A 15,529-nucleotide genomic window follows, 5' to 3' on the forward strand; every position below is an offset into this window, starting at 1 on the left:
GTTGAAACAATAAAACTGAAGAAGCTTATAAATGAATGTGCCTTTGCTGAAGGAGAGCTGGCTTCTGCAACATTGGAGTCAGGAGTAAAGCAATTGATAAGCAGTGGTGATGTGCGGATTGACAAAAAGTCATCCCACACCCGACCCCAAAGTTGGCCACACACTGGGAGATCTCCCCGATATGCCCACATTGAGGTGGGCGATATTGGGCTTATCCGATCGTGGACCCTAGGGACCGAATCAACTGACAGATGCGGGTGCTATCCATCGGGATTTTTTAACCTGCCCGACTTTCGGGCAGATATTGATCAAGGAAGCCCATCGGAGGGCCCCACACACAGGCCAATAAACTGCCAACTCGGTCTGTCAACAGCTTTTATCGGCCCGTGTATGGGGGCCTTAACCTGCCCGCTCCCAATGCGCACCTGCCCATCACTTCTATTTATAGACCTGCGCCTATTCTATTCATAGAATATCTCACCTATAAATAGACGCTGCTGGAAAAAGCAGGCACAGAACGGGTGCAAACTGTGTGCAGATATGGGCCGGCGCAGACATCTCTAATAAGCAGACACCACTTTCAACAGCAGTAACTTTTACACAAAATTTTATAATCAGCGACAGTAAGTAATAAATGTATATTAGAATGTTGCTTAGGTTGACATTTTCTTTCATTAGGCAAATAACTATTCTAGCAGAAATTTTTCCCTCTAATTCCTTCTGTGCTATGCGCTCAAAAAGAAAACAAATTGTTTTGTGCGCACATTTTAAACTTGTGTGCACATTTTTAAAAACTGTGATAGCATGTCAGAATAAATGCAATATTTTGTGTTTTCACAAATTCTTTGTGCGCAACACAATTTGTTTTAAAATTTGTGTTTGCGTGCACTAACACACACCTTAATAGAGAACATTGTCTAGCAGTTTGCATCACGAACTTGCCAATTCTTTTCTTGATGGGTTTTTGCCGAAGCAGGGACACTAATAACATAACTGATAGGTGGCATATTCCAGAGCTTGCTTGGCATGGGAAATAAGCTGTTTCTAAAACTGTTTGGTGGATGTGCTCGTACTTCAGGTGGAGACACTTTTGCTTTTCTAGTTGAGAAGATTCTCAATTTTTGTAGAGAGATTTTATGTGCAACATTTACAGCAACCTCGAAGATGACTCTCATTGACTATAACTATGCAACCAGAGATACGTGCCCTTGAGATTATCACCAATGAAACGTAGAAAAACAAAAAGCCTGGATTTTTCAGGGTTGATTGTTTATCAGTTTGCCACAAGATGGAAGCAGAAACCCTGAAAAAAAAACTAAAAGTGGTGGAAAGTCTTCAAAAAGGATAAATAAAGGTGGCTGTTCAGAGGCCGGCGTCAGCCTCACTTGACAGTCTATTAGGTTGTGATTGGATCCAAAATGGCCCCCTCCCTGAGCAATATTTGATTGAGGCAAAAGGAAAGATCAATCATGAGTAACAGCTCAGCTTGTTGACCATAATTTGAGAACAAATGCAGCAAAGATCTGTATATTTGGCAAGATGCCCGTGACTACTGGTCTGTGTATGGACAGCTTTACCTTTAAATCTTTCACTATTCCAACTGTTGCTGAACTGAACCACCAATATCCACAGAGGGAAGGACCATGTTTAATGTCAGTATCCCAAAGTTCTATAAAGCCAACTGAGCTGGGAAAGCTGCTAACTCAGCTGCTAACTGACAGAGATTTATTTTGTATACTGAAAAATAATAAATCTTTAATGAGCTGTTTATGGAAATAAGAAAGAGCTGATGAGAATTGTCCTTTGCTGAAGCCCAGCAGGAGATACTCTAGCAGGCTAGAGATACTTTGGCAGGCTAGTCTGACTCAGCTGCTAGGGAGATGCTTTCTCCTTGCTGCTTTTTCTTTTATACAGTGTCTGACAGATTAGGGTGTCTCTCATGGACTGCCTGGGGCGGTGTATACTAGTGATGAGCAGTTGGTCAGGTGCTGGTCAAAAAACTAGAAGAGGAGGCAAGGCTGGGTTGGGAAGAAGCAGGTTAAAGTTAGATATAGGGTAAACTATTTCTGACCCACTCATCTTTTGTATAGAGTTAGAATACAATTTGCCTATTAAACCTGAGCAGGACCGGACTGAGAATTAAAATAGATACGAAAAAGCACACTGGCACACAGGATTTGAAGCTGCAGGGCGAGCCCTTGCAATTTTTTAATGCAGTGCAGGTGCAACGTTTCGGGGTCACGCCCCTTTGTCAAGCATAGTGCAGAGGTGAGACAGACAGGTATATATAGGCATCAAGTTAATTACCATTTGTAAAAAGTGACATAGTGCAATCAATAATTAATGATTTAAAAGTAAAGAGTTGTGTTACAAACAATTTTTAAATATATAGAAAAATTTTTTCTTTTAAAATTTAAGAGAAAAATACAAGAGAAAAAAATAAAATAGGCCCTGGCATTTCAGGTAAACAGAGGCCCAATAAGCCCACACAGAGGCCCAAACAGCCCACTAAATAGTGACTTTCTATTGCACATTATAGCAGCCCCTCTGGCATTTGCCAGAACCCACAGATTGCCAGTCCGGGCCTGAACCTGAGCACTACACACAGGAGAAAGCCATACCTACTCAATCCAGCTGGTTTACAAACATGAATGAGTAAAGGCCAGTACTAATGTATTTAGAACTGCCAGTATCAATGGAACTCATCATCTCACCTGAGGCTAGAAAAGCCAATAAAAAAAGGGACAAAATGGAAATGTGCAGTGGCACCATCACTACAGCTTTTGTCCCCTGAGAAGCTGAATTCTGCATCTACCAAGCTCTACCTAAGGACTGCCAGCTAATCTGTCATTGCCTTTCCATGAATCACAGAACCAAGCCACTGGATGTTCACTCTAGTTTCCTTTCCGTTATATGCACAAAAGTGATTTTTTTTTAAATGGATTTTGATTTGATGGTTTTTTTTGAAAGATGGATCCAAATTAGTACTGAACATCGCCACACAAAATTCCCTGTGTGCACGTTTGTTTGCAACATTATCTGTTGTGTGCACCCTAGCTAAATTTATGAGCAATTGGAGTACAAGGAACAATGGCACAAGCTGCAAGTGACAGCAACACGGATGGCTCTTTGTGTGGCTACTGACTGCTCACAGAACGTCCGTTCCCCATGACAGGGAGGGAGAGAAACATTTGTATGGAAGAGAGAAACGACTACTCGAATGCTGTCCAGTCAACTCCAGCTGCCGGAAGCCCAGAGGAGAGATGACAGCTGCAGCTTGTAACATCTCATTGTGGGGAAAGGGAGATCCCCTGGGCAACTGTCACCCGGTATTCTGCTCACAATGCTGCTGCGATCAAAAAACCGACAGAGCTGCTTCCTGCATACCAATGACCAACGGCACCACTAATCACATTAATTACTCTGCACCTTGCTGTGCCTACAGTTCTCGTTAACTTGTTCAGGGAAAACCAAGCTGGCGGGGTCCAACTGTTGAACAATAACAACTCCCAGCAGCCTCAGCCCATAGGACTTTATCACTCACAATCAGTAATATCACTCTAATGTATATAAACATGCAGCAGGAGTAGCTAAGCCACAGAACCTACTACGTAAGCTGCCTACTGACAGTGTGCCTGCACCTTCATTTTTAATCCTTTCCTTAATTCTTGACTCTTTCCTTGAAGCTTGACTTCTCTGTCATTTATAAGTTATATTCATAAATTCCAGGTTCCATGTGATCAATAATGGAACACCTGAAGGTTCTAGACCACGATCTTGACTTGCCCAGGCAATACACAAACACGCCAATGGACCACCCTGGATATTTGTCAATATTTGATGTCAGCTGGTGCCACTTAGAAGAGGCAAATATGTAATTAGGGGTGGCGTTATAAAGTCATTTGTAAGAAAGAAAGTCAATTAATTCATAGCAACCACAAGTCGGTGTCTTGCACTAGATTAAAACTAACAGCTGATTGGTGATATTTTTTACTTCCCTGTACAATTTAGCACCTATTTTATTAAACGTGCAAAGTATCTCCTACACTTCTGCACATGCTCCTCAGAAAAATGTAACAGCCCAGACTATCTGCTGAGATCTCATGCTCTTCTGTGTGTTGATGGGACAAGCAGCCCCTGGCCATAATCAGTGGGCTGCTCATGGGACCCACACATCATCACTGGACAGACTGTCTAGGACCCCCCAGGAAATGGATTGCTTTTTGGCCATGATGAAAGCCTACGAGAAGGAATAGGAGGGCTTCTCCAGATGTTCCTTAGGAATGGATTAGGTCTGAATGATGCTAACCTTACAGATTAATAAACTGGGGTCACTGCTGACCAGACCTTAACTATCGGTTTTCTACTTGTTGAGGGTCATCATCACCTCTTCCCATTCCCACCTGCAAGACTGCTTTCATGTTATACCTATTCTACAATCACTCTGTCAGCATTTACATTGCTTCACAGTCTTCAAAGCTGCTAACAATTCTGGAAAACACATTCAAACCGTGCACCTCTGACATTGTCCTGTTTTGCACACATATCTACAGACCTTCACCGTTCCTTCCATACTCTTCAGTTAAGTGGTAGCACCAGGGCCTACTGTTAAGACTATAATGCATAATAGGACTGGTGATGGGTAAAGCCAAGGGCATACAGGTAGAAATAACTGCCAAAGAGATGGCTGTGGGAAATGGACTATATTTCTGGCTTGTGGAGGCAACCAAAAGAAAGCTTTCCATTGGAGAATTTATAATTATATATGTATCTATAACTATAAGTTGATCGTTTGGGTAGGCTAAGCCTCAATAAATCTTCATTATTGTCTGCCACGCTGGGGAGCAGCAGTATAGCAGGCAGACTAATGGACAATTTTTGTATATGTCTCCCCATAATGTCATCTAATAATGTCAATACAGTGATATTGGGCAACTCTGTGCAGCTACCCCTGGCATTGCACCCTTAGTCATTACAGACACCTTGATGTGAAATACGCTGGTTCTTTATAAATGACCATTAACAATCGAATGGGAAAGCAGGAACTTGCGGCTGTGCCCTCTACACAACAAAGAGTTTATTTACCAGAGATTGAGCTGACTCGTAGGAATTGTTCCAGAAATGAAGAATGCATTTCCCTTTATTGCTGTTCAGCACAAATTTTGATTTTTATTGCTGCACTGCAATGTAACTTATTCTGACACCTCAACAGCCACAACTGGCCCAGTGTTATAACCGTACCCTCTTACTTTTAATTAACGGTGCCAAGTAAAAGCTGGTTTATGGTTTTTCTCTCCATTTTTGTTCCTTCAGTTCATTGCTTCTGCATAAAATATCTAAAAGCCAAACGTTCCGTCCCTAAATCTAATGTATATTAACATAAAGAAGAACAGTAACAGAACTCAGAGCTGCAATATATAAGAACCTGCTTATTGTGGGCCTCTTGGAAGTTAAATATGGGAGGCACCAGGCCTATAAATTACACATTGTATTCCGAGCGCCAGCTCAACCCGTAATTAAAATTATGCGCTAATCACAGTGTGTTCTCAGACACAGGCTGCTACATCCTGACATTTGAAGCCCATTCACAGAGTCTATACTGCATGCAGATTAAGGGGATCTCATTACTAAACCATTGGGGTTCCCCAAAACTCTTCCAGTGTGGTCAGGTGGGAGACTAGTCCCAGTGTGGGGGGCCCAGAAGTCCAAACAATACACTTTTACAGGTCCTGGAAAGAGCAAAGCAGAGTCTGGTGGATAAGTCATGTTTGGGGCATAACATTATGTAGTGGGGGGGGGGTATAGGGTATTTAGACAACCATTTTTAAACTGGGCTCTATTATCCTTTGTTTGCAGGTGTCCACCCTATGTGAAGAAGGTGAGAAGTGGGACAATAACCCTGTTAGGTGGTATAGGGCCCTGTGATTTTTGATGGTGGCCCTGGACATGGGTCCACTATATTGTCATTCCAGCTCCTTGCCCTCACAAAGTGCATATTATACTACTTCAGCCTACAAAACTGGGACACAACAGAAGCAAATGTCTTTCACTTCAGGCCAGAAGCTGCAAACACTGCGCTGTAATAAGGAAATCAATAGAGCACTGGGCTGTGATGCAAAAGTCAGGGAGATCCATATGGCTGAAAGTAGCACATCTCCATCAACTAATTCTCTGTCTGCCTAAACATCTGACCTCCTAAGGGCAAGGCCAGACGTGGCGTTTTTCCGTTGCTTTTTTAAAAAAAGGTCCGTCGGGCGTAAATATGCCACTGAAACCACACGCGACCATCAAAATGCGTTTTTCAGCACGTAGGTTTCTTTTCCCAACATGCACTTCCCATTGTTCTCGTTCCCCATAATTCAGCTGGCTTTGGAGGAAGACATCTCGGAAGAATTTAAGCCAAGTAGAAAAGCTATTTACATGCAAAATGGAGCCAGAATGATCGTCAATATGCAACGTCATTACGTCACTGGCCTAATACGCGAGAATTTGGATGCCATATTTAAAATACGCTGTCTATTTACATAAAGTGTGGTTTCATAAGTGCAGATCCTATAGAATCTATTGATTTGGTAATTTCTTGACGTATTGGCGTTTCTGCTAAAAAACACCAATACTGGCATCCCGTGGCGGATTTCGGCTTGCAATCGCCCTGTGAGAATTGCCATAGTGCATTTTCCATTTGTTTTAGTGGTAGTGCAGTTATTCATATTTACACCCGACTGAGCTTTTTTAAAAAAGGCAACGTAAAAACGCCACGTCTGGCCTTGCCCTAAAAACCTTGATTTTCTTGCTTAATCATAAAGTTTACAAAGCAAGGCTGACCTTGGCCACCTGATCCTTGAAATAAGGGTCTGGAAAAACAAAAAGTCTCACCACTGCAAAGTTACAGACCATCTTACAAACTGCCACAGTAGACAGGTCCACAGACACATAGAGCTGTTATGCTTATGAAGACCCTGAAAACCACAATACAATATGTGACTTTACTTGGGGAGCATTGAAGCATATCCCTACAATGGAAGCAACTTCTAGAACTGGACAACTGTAGGACATTGTTGGTTGCATAGATCTACCCTTGAGGTGTCAACCTTCAGAACAAACAAACAGGAGATCACGAATAAGGAAATTATAAAAGAATCTGGTCTGTTCCACCACAGTGCAAAGGAGACTACTGAAGAGATATACCGCAGCTCTGGGAAGGCCTGTTTGAAATATGACCACTAGACCATCCCTCTCCAATCTTTACCATTGCCTTACTGCACCCACCCAATCGATACTTTTGGAACACAGGGAAACATTCCATCAAACGTCTGGTGTATATGCTGAACATGTGGCAGATATGGACCCTGTGACCTGACAGAGGAAACATGGATAATTATACAACCCTATAATCATAATATTTCTAGTGTTCATCTGAGATGCCCTATAACAATTAATCACTGACTCCTTGTGCTCCTTTCTCCCTTAAAATTCTCCCACCCCCATTTTTTTCCCTTTTTGTGTACCTCAAACCAATAAATCTAACTTATCAGTAAGCCAGGCGTCACCTTCTGAGCTGGCTGCAAGGTATGGATATGTCGGATGGGTGGACACCACAATACATTTTCTTTCCTCATTAAGATAAACTTATGTCCATGTATTATTGCTCTTTTGGCTAAATAACGTTTATACTTAGAATAGTCGCCAGCTCACCAGAAGCCAAAGACTCTAAAAGGCTTTTTAAGTTATAGGCTTGGAGCTCTGTAAGGCCAAGGTTCAGGAGACACACTTTAAGGAGGATGAGGTATTTCCATCACTTATTTAAGTCCTCCAAAGGGTAGACATATGTTTTGCACATAATTGAGAACAAATATTAAGAGCTCCAAAATTTCACCTTGGGTGTGTTGATACCAGAGTATATTTTAGTCGTCATTCTGAGCTTCATTTAGATTGCTTCTCAAGTAACTACAATGTCCACACAAGCCAGCAGAAAGGATAAGATGAATATTCCATAAAATGTAACGCATAGATGCATGAAGAACTCTGACCTATGGATCAAGACGGCACTGATTTTTTTCTGTAGACACTCTTATAGGCTTGAACACTATAATGTATATTCTGGTCGTGCTTGAGTATTAAAGCAGAAGCCAAATGTTAGTCACCCCCAGTGAATATAATTGCTTGCCTCAGACCCTGGGCTGGTGCTCCTGCTTGGGGTACTTCTTCGGGAGAACCACATCGCAATCTTCTTCTGTTTTTCCATACTCCAATGTGGGCCCCGTTCCGGATGCACATGCTCAGTAGAGTGAATAGGTGGCTTTTTGCTTCCAGTTTTGGCCTCTCACTCTACTACGGCTGTGCACCTGAACCAGAACTAAGAGAAGATCCAGAAAGTGAATAGGAACACCGGCCCCGGAACTCAGGCAAGTGATTATAATCACTAGGGGCCATCTAGCATTTTACCCCCCCCCCCCCCGTTGTTATATTTTTCCTGTTTCATTACTGGTCTAGGGATTATTACCATATTCACCCAGGAACATACCAGTAATTCTGCTTTGGCAATATCAAATATTCTTCTTTACTATCTCAGTAGACCAATTTTTTTCTACATATTGCCATACTTGTGGGGTTTATGTTAATGAGAGATGCAGCTGTAAATCTCGTAAACCCTATATATGTCATCTCCTGTCCTAATAGTCACCCATTTGTTGTTCCCCCTAAATCCTCTATCAAATGGCCTTGACATTTCCCTGTTCCATAAGGACGCAGCTGCCCTTCTTTTCCCCTCACAGACACAGCTTCCAGCAGAGATTGGCCGTACATGACAGCGCCCTTATGAATGATTAATGTCACGCAGCCAGCTCCGTTTATTGATCTCCAGAGAATGCAAATGTCACTTCTTTCCACAATCAGGACCAGAGGCCAAGGGGTGTGTTAACCTTATTTTTGCCGAAGATGCCTGCATGGCTCCCAGTGCTATTATCATTATCAAGTGCTCCTATCTAGCACACACACATGCCCAATGTGAAACCATCCTCCTGTTGTTGAGCTTAGTGACCTCCTATAGCTGGAATATGAGGATCATTTGCTAAGACCCCTGATGCAAGTGCAAGAACACTAAGGGGCGCAATGCATGGTCAGATTGGAGTGCAGTGCCAATAAGAGATGGGTATTGGATTGCCTACCTGTATGTTTTTAAAGTGTAAAATACCAAAACGAACTTCCCCACAATACTCTCCAGCATAATTCTACCCCCTGCATATGGTTCAAATCTTTGGGTCCCATTACGGAAGAACAAGTAGGCAACAGAATACAGGAGCATGTTGTATCAGCAATGTAAGGGGCAGAACATGAGTGTCCACTTGATTAATAAGTCTTTGATGTGGAATCTCATGGTAAAGACCCTGGTTTGGCTCCTCCTAGACCCTGTACAAGTCATAGGGGTAAATTTATCAAAGAGTGAAGTTCCGCCACTAGAGTGAAATTCCGCAGCTCATAATTCATTTCTATGGGATTTTGAAAGGCATATTTATCAATGGGTGAAATCGAAAGTTCACCCTTTGATAAATACGCCTTTGAAAATCCCATAGAAATTAATGGAAAGTGGCGGAATTTCACTATTTACTTCACTCTTTGATAAATATACCCCATAATCTCCTGGAATCCCCACATACTTAGTGCAACTATAATGACTGCCTTGCTTGCTAAAGTCATTTAGGTCATATGGGAGAAAAGAACAATATAAATATACTTCCCTACTATTCCATAGGCAAAGAAGGGATGTCTGTAGGTTCAGGTACTTCAAGCTGTGGAAAGGGGGACCTGTGGGGTGGACACTCATTCAAAATGGTTAGACGGGTTTCCTTGTCCTTTAATAGGCACACTTTATGGCACAGATAAATGAGCCCTAGAGACTCTCATGTTGTAGTAGTGAAGTAAAATAGTAAACAATGAGGTTGTTGCACCATTGCCAGTGTCTGCTGGGCCTCAGTGCTAGGGTTGGGCAGAAAGGGCATCTATGGTTGACTGATGGAGAAGAATGACACAAGTATAAAGGACATATTAAGCAAACACACACTTAGCCAAGTCACAATCTCTTTGCCGTCTCCCCCCACTGCAGGGAATCGCTGCTGTTGATGAGAACATTTCTCTCTCCCCTGTGGGGTCCGACAACGGCAGCTCCTGAAATTCCCAGAGGAGCCCACTGAGAACTGACCCTGAGACACTTTGACAGAATGCTCTAATTGGTTGCTATGGGTTTCTAGATCTATGGCAAGGGGAAGGTCAGCTTGAAGACCAGTTAGGGTGACAGTTGGGGAGAATCGCCACTTGATACACCTGAAAGCCCAGCCTAAAGGACAAGTAGGGTTAGATTTGCCTTGGAACTATGGCTGTGACCATGATATGAGCTAAGAGGGGACCATGACCAAATGTTGATTGTAGGGAATACAAAGTTATTCATAAACTTGACCACAAGTATGCCATGCTGAGAACGCCCCTGCTTGCTTATCTGCCTGTTACAAAATGTTGTCATCACCAAGCCTCTATGACCTGACATCACCACTATTGTGCCGTCACTGTGACACCTTCTTCAGCACTTAATTATTGACTTTGGCATAGTGAGCAGAGATATGGGTGCAAATCAAGGGCTTGTAAAATGATGCCTCCCCCATGCAACATCAATATTGCAGTACACTACTGACATGGTATATTACCCTTTCCACCCTAGTCAGTAAGGTCTAATGTCTCCTAGCACTGGTGGGGCCCCTCTAGGACAAACAGGGCCACATGTGGGTGCTTTGCTGAGAGAGGTAATAATAAGGTTACTATTTTCCAGACTGTCCAGAATTGGAGCAAATAAGCACTACTAATTACTTATTAGCAAACATAATTACTTCTAGTCAGCACTGTGCGAGCCAAGCAGGTCTGGGAAGACAGTGAAGAGTCTCGGGCACCGGGGAGCAGCCTTTCTGCACATTCAGGTGTTTTCAGCTACAGCCCAAGGTGCTGCCTTTTTAATTTAATATATGTTTCACTCATAGGAGCCCAAAGGCTAATAATGGCTCTGCCTGCAGGAAACATTGCAGTTTAAATAATTGGCTCAACAGACCTTGAGGGTCACTTAATATTGCCCTGGAAGCAAGAGCATTACATGGGTTAAAAACTGCATCCCTTAGTAATCAGTGAATATGTGATTCTGGAGCATATCTGTGCTCTGCACATCGGACTGGATTTTTAATGCAAAGAGCAATGCTGCCAGGCACTTGCCAGTTCTATAGCAAGGACAGGGTTACTTTGCATTCTTCACCCCACAATGTGCCTACCCCAGCCCATCCCTCGTGAATACAGTGCTGCTAAATGCAGGTAGCACTGTATTCATCCAGATAACACAGGGCCCTGTACTCCATTCTGGAACAGGCTCTCACATTGGGGAAAGGTGCAAAGTGCAAAATACAAGGTGGCTTGCACCTGTTTTTTTGCATTTTAGACCTTTCCCTGAAAGCAAAATATGCTGCTAGGGCAGAAAGCCGCACATGACAGGAAAGGGTTAATACAAAGGAGAAGTGATTATGCTTAGGATGGAATAAATGAAACTCAAGGTATGAATAATGGATGACAGAAAAGGTTATCATCTTAGTAAATGGTGGAAAAGAAGGTGTACATCTTGGTAAATGGGGAAAGAGATGATCTATAGACAAAGTAAAGCCAGTAGGGACAGAGTTGGTAGTGCAGCAAAGGGGATGGGATTATGGCATGTGGCAGTCCAAGGGTTAATCAGTATGGAACATACAGAGGAGAAAGATACAGAACTTAAAGGGTAAGTCAGCAGACAATGGAGCTGGCACCTGATCAATGATGCTGGAATGGGAAGGAGATACAAGTGGAGAGACAAGTGGGTTATATTTCTCTATTTGCCTTGGGGCAGAAGGATATTTTCAAGTGAGAACAGGAAAGATTTTACTTTCAGGCCCTCTCCTGAGATGCCCACACTCATTCCCAGCTATAAATGTACATTAGTCTCTAATTAAAGAAGTGACTCCATTGACACACTCATGGCTGACACTGAGACAAGATCCTGGCAACCTGCCCTCCATATTGCTCACAGCTAGGCTCATGCGTTGCCAGTGGTGCTCAACTCTCAGCAACCAATCAGATTTAATTATTTTTTTGTAGAAGGCCCATCAAAGCCAGCTGCTGATATGTTATGGCTCCATGCATGTGGGCACTTTTGCACTGGCTGTAATTTTGGGGAAATGCCAACTTTGCTTGGCAACACATGTAAACTCCTTCCAATAATAAGCAAAGAAATAATCAAAGGCGACTTCTGTATTTATATTCTGATTATAATACAGAAGAACCATGAATATCCTGTAAATTACTGTATATCCTTATAAATGGTGCTTAGTGATGTCATTGGTTATACTCGGAGCTCAGTGATGTCATTTTTGTCACATGATTCACTAAAACGTGTGTATTATAATAAATGAAGTACCCCCTTCGGCCTTGTGCTTTTATATAATCATGGAACTCCTCGGTAACTTATAACATCCTTATATTTTACAAGAGGGGGTACTTTATTCACTATATTACTTATTCTCAATATAAGGCTGGGTGAAAGGCACCTCATTCTCCTCTGGATGGTGGTCCCCCATTTATTTGCCAAGTCTATATAGAAAATGGGGATTGGTATGTACTGTATAAGATGCATAGTGTTTACCCCAGGCAATATCATTATCATGCCTTTCACCCCCATATTCTGTTGGTGGGGGGAAACTTTACTAAGGAGCAGAAGATCTATGAGGTCAATAAGATACACAAATACATACCTAAGGGTGGGGGATAGACAGGACCATGTATCTGAGGGTGTCTGTGTCTACTAGAGGGGTCATGTATTGACCCTTCATGCCAAACCATTGGTTCCCAAAACCAGTCAAGCAGATTCCTGTATTGATTAAATGCATTCCATTCCCTCTTGTCTATAAATGGGCGCCAGAATTTGTTCATATTTGGATTCAAACAACCCAGAGTCCTGTGTCATCAAGTGTAACCCATCCCCGGGTCACAATTATCAGAAGACCCACTACATTTTTTGATACAGGGCTTACGGAACATTATTGGGGCAAGGGGCCATTATAAACCTTGTTATTTAATTTCTTTTGCTGGTATTAATGAGCAGGATTTGGGCACTTGTTAATTGCTGATAAGACACTTTTCATTGGAAGGTTCCCCAATTACTGATTGCAAGCTGTCCACCATATTGGAAATCCTGATAATTCATGTCTGGCCTGTATAAACTATAGTTCAGATAATCTCCAGCCCCCAGATTTTCCAATAGATGGCATCTGCCCATGATTTTCCCTGAGACTGATAGCCATGTATGAGATCCAGTAGGGCAGTGATTGTCCAACAGTTTACGCTCCCCTTGAAGGTCTAACCTTTGGTCACGGCCCCTCTTAGATCATAAGATAAGTACAAATATAAGAAAATATCAGTGTATCAGTCACAGTTCAAAGATTATCTAGAGAGGATTCACCCCAAATTTCACCCTAACTAACCTTCTAGCTGGGCTTTCAGTTGTAGCTTGGAGAACAAATGACCATTCTCCCTTATTCTCATATCAACTGTCCTTCAGGTTGAGTCCCTCTGGAAAGGGTGGGGTGGGTGCTACAGATTGGAAGCCACTGCTGTATTATAACTGCCCTCAGCCTAAATGTTGAAGACAAGAGTATCCCTTGGGATTCGTAGAACGGTAGTCAATAGAACTGCACCCTTTCTCTCCATGAAGTCGTTGAGCTGGCAGATCATTAGATTGCCCGTTGCCTGGCCTTCCACCCCCCATGCCACTCACTCACACCCCCCCTCCCACACACTAAATCCTCTTCTGCCACTGTCTAGCTTGCATGACCCCCTGAATCTCGCTGCTTGCTCCCCCTGCTCCACTTCATGCCCCCCCCACCAACTTTGCCTATGGAACATGCCTCACCTGCCCAAGTCTCTATTTGAGCTAAAGCTGGACATTAACAGGTGTGTTCCTTTTCAGATCCAATCATTTCTTTTCACCTAAGGCTTAACCCTTACGGCTAGGAACACAAACATGTTAACTCCTATTTACTGCAACTGCTTTGTCGCACAAAATCGCAACAGAATTGTTGAGGGGGGGGGAGGGAAGAAAAGGCAACTGGCAGTCTGGCAGGATTGCCATTCTTCTCCGTAATCAACCCCATTTATATTCTCATAATACAATCACCAACACCCACTGAAATAAAAGCTTTCCAATGTGATACTGGATTGAGTGTTTCCATTCTCTGTTTACAATGTACTGCTGAGCCTTCTCTCTCTCATTGTCAGCAGTGTAATTACATGTCATTCCGCCACTGTCGCCTTTGTCTCCTAAACCTTCCTCGTGGCTATCATTCTGCCACATATGGCTAACCAGCTGCAGGTTTCATGAATACACCATATTAGGTGCCAAGAGGGCGTCAATAGAGGTGCCCAAGCCCCATTGTTAGTGTAGAAGGAGGAGATCTGTTAAGTGGTGGTTAGAGTCACACGTTCAGACCCATGTTCCCTCTAATGGAGTAGAAAGTGACATCATTTTCTGGCCTCCATCTGTCAGCAAACTGATTGGCCAATAACTGGTAATTAAAAAACGTGGCCAACTGCAGGGACGTGGAAAAGGCAAGACAAAAAAACTCTTTCTCAGTGATGTTTCTTTAATTTCTCTCTACATGCAACTTGCTACCCTGTAGGGGCCCTATGGCAGTCACCCCAGTAGGGATTACTGAACCCACCCTATGCTTCCGACAGAAGGGACTGCACTTCATTCATCACAATGATGAGCTGCCTCTCCAGATCGGCATTGATCCTAACATGACATTTCCTCCCTGGGAGAATGAAGGATGATGCAGTTTGTGCGATTGCATGTGGCGATTCCAGCACAGGAAAGGGTAAGAACCATCCCGGGTGGATAATAGATGAGGGTGGATGATATGGAATACGCGAACAAGGAAAAGGGCCATGTGAGTAATTACAATTGTAACAACTGATACCTTCTTAGAGCCACTAAATCTTCTTGGTTGGACACAAAATAGCCTTCTCCTTACAGTCTTCCACTTGGCAGATGGTAAGTACAGGGTCATCCCATTACAGCTAATCCCCCCCACAGTGCTTCCCAACTTACCCGTCTGATTAAGACACAAGTAGGGGGCAGGGACAGGAGGAGGAGGTATGCCTACATGCCTCCCTTTTCCCACCCCTCATGAATACAGTCCACATGTGCAAAAACATGGTGGTTTGAACTGTTATTTTGCACTTTGTAAGTGACCCTTATAGTTCGGTGGTCTGCACCCTATCCTGCACTTTCTAAATGAGGCCTAGTTGCAGGGCACTATGGAAGCTTTGCCATATTGGATGAAAAAGACACCCTTATGGCATCACTTTTTGCATAAAGCACTGCTTCTACTGTAAGAAATAGCCATTTTGGATATGCCGTTATGTTACATACATATATACATATGTATTTGTTTGTGGCACACCCTTACCCAAA

At 42.9% G+C, this 15,529-nt stretch overlaps 1 protein-coding gene across 2 annotated transcripts in view; it reads right to left on the minus strand.

Moving 5' to 3' along the window:
- Window positions 1-15,529, minus strand: part of LOC108701655 (ras-related protein Rab-26-like) — a 157,765-nt gene that overhangs the window by 4,570 nt on the left and 137,666 nt on the right. The window lies entirely within an intron of this gene.

Source organism: Xenopus laevis, chromosome 9_10L (assembly GCF_017654675.1).
Source record: "Xenopus laevis strain J_2021 chromosome 9_10L, Xenopus_laevis_v10.1, whole genome shotgun sequence".
In the NCBI taxonomy this organism is placed as follows: Eukaryota; Metazoa; Chordata; class Amphibia; order Anura; family Pipidae; genus Xenopus; species Xenopus laevis.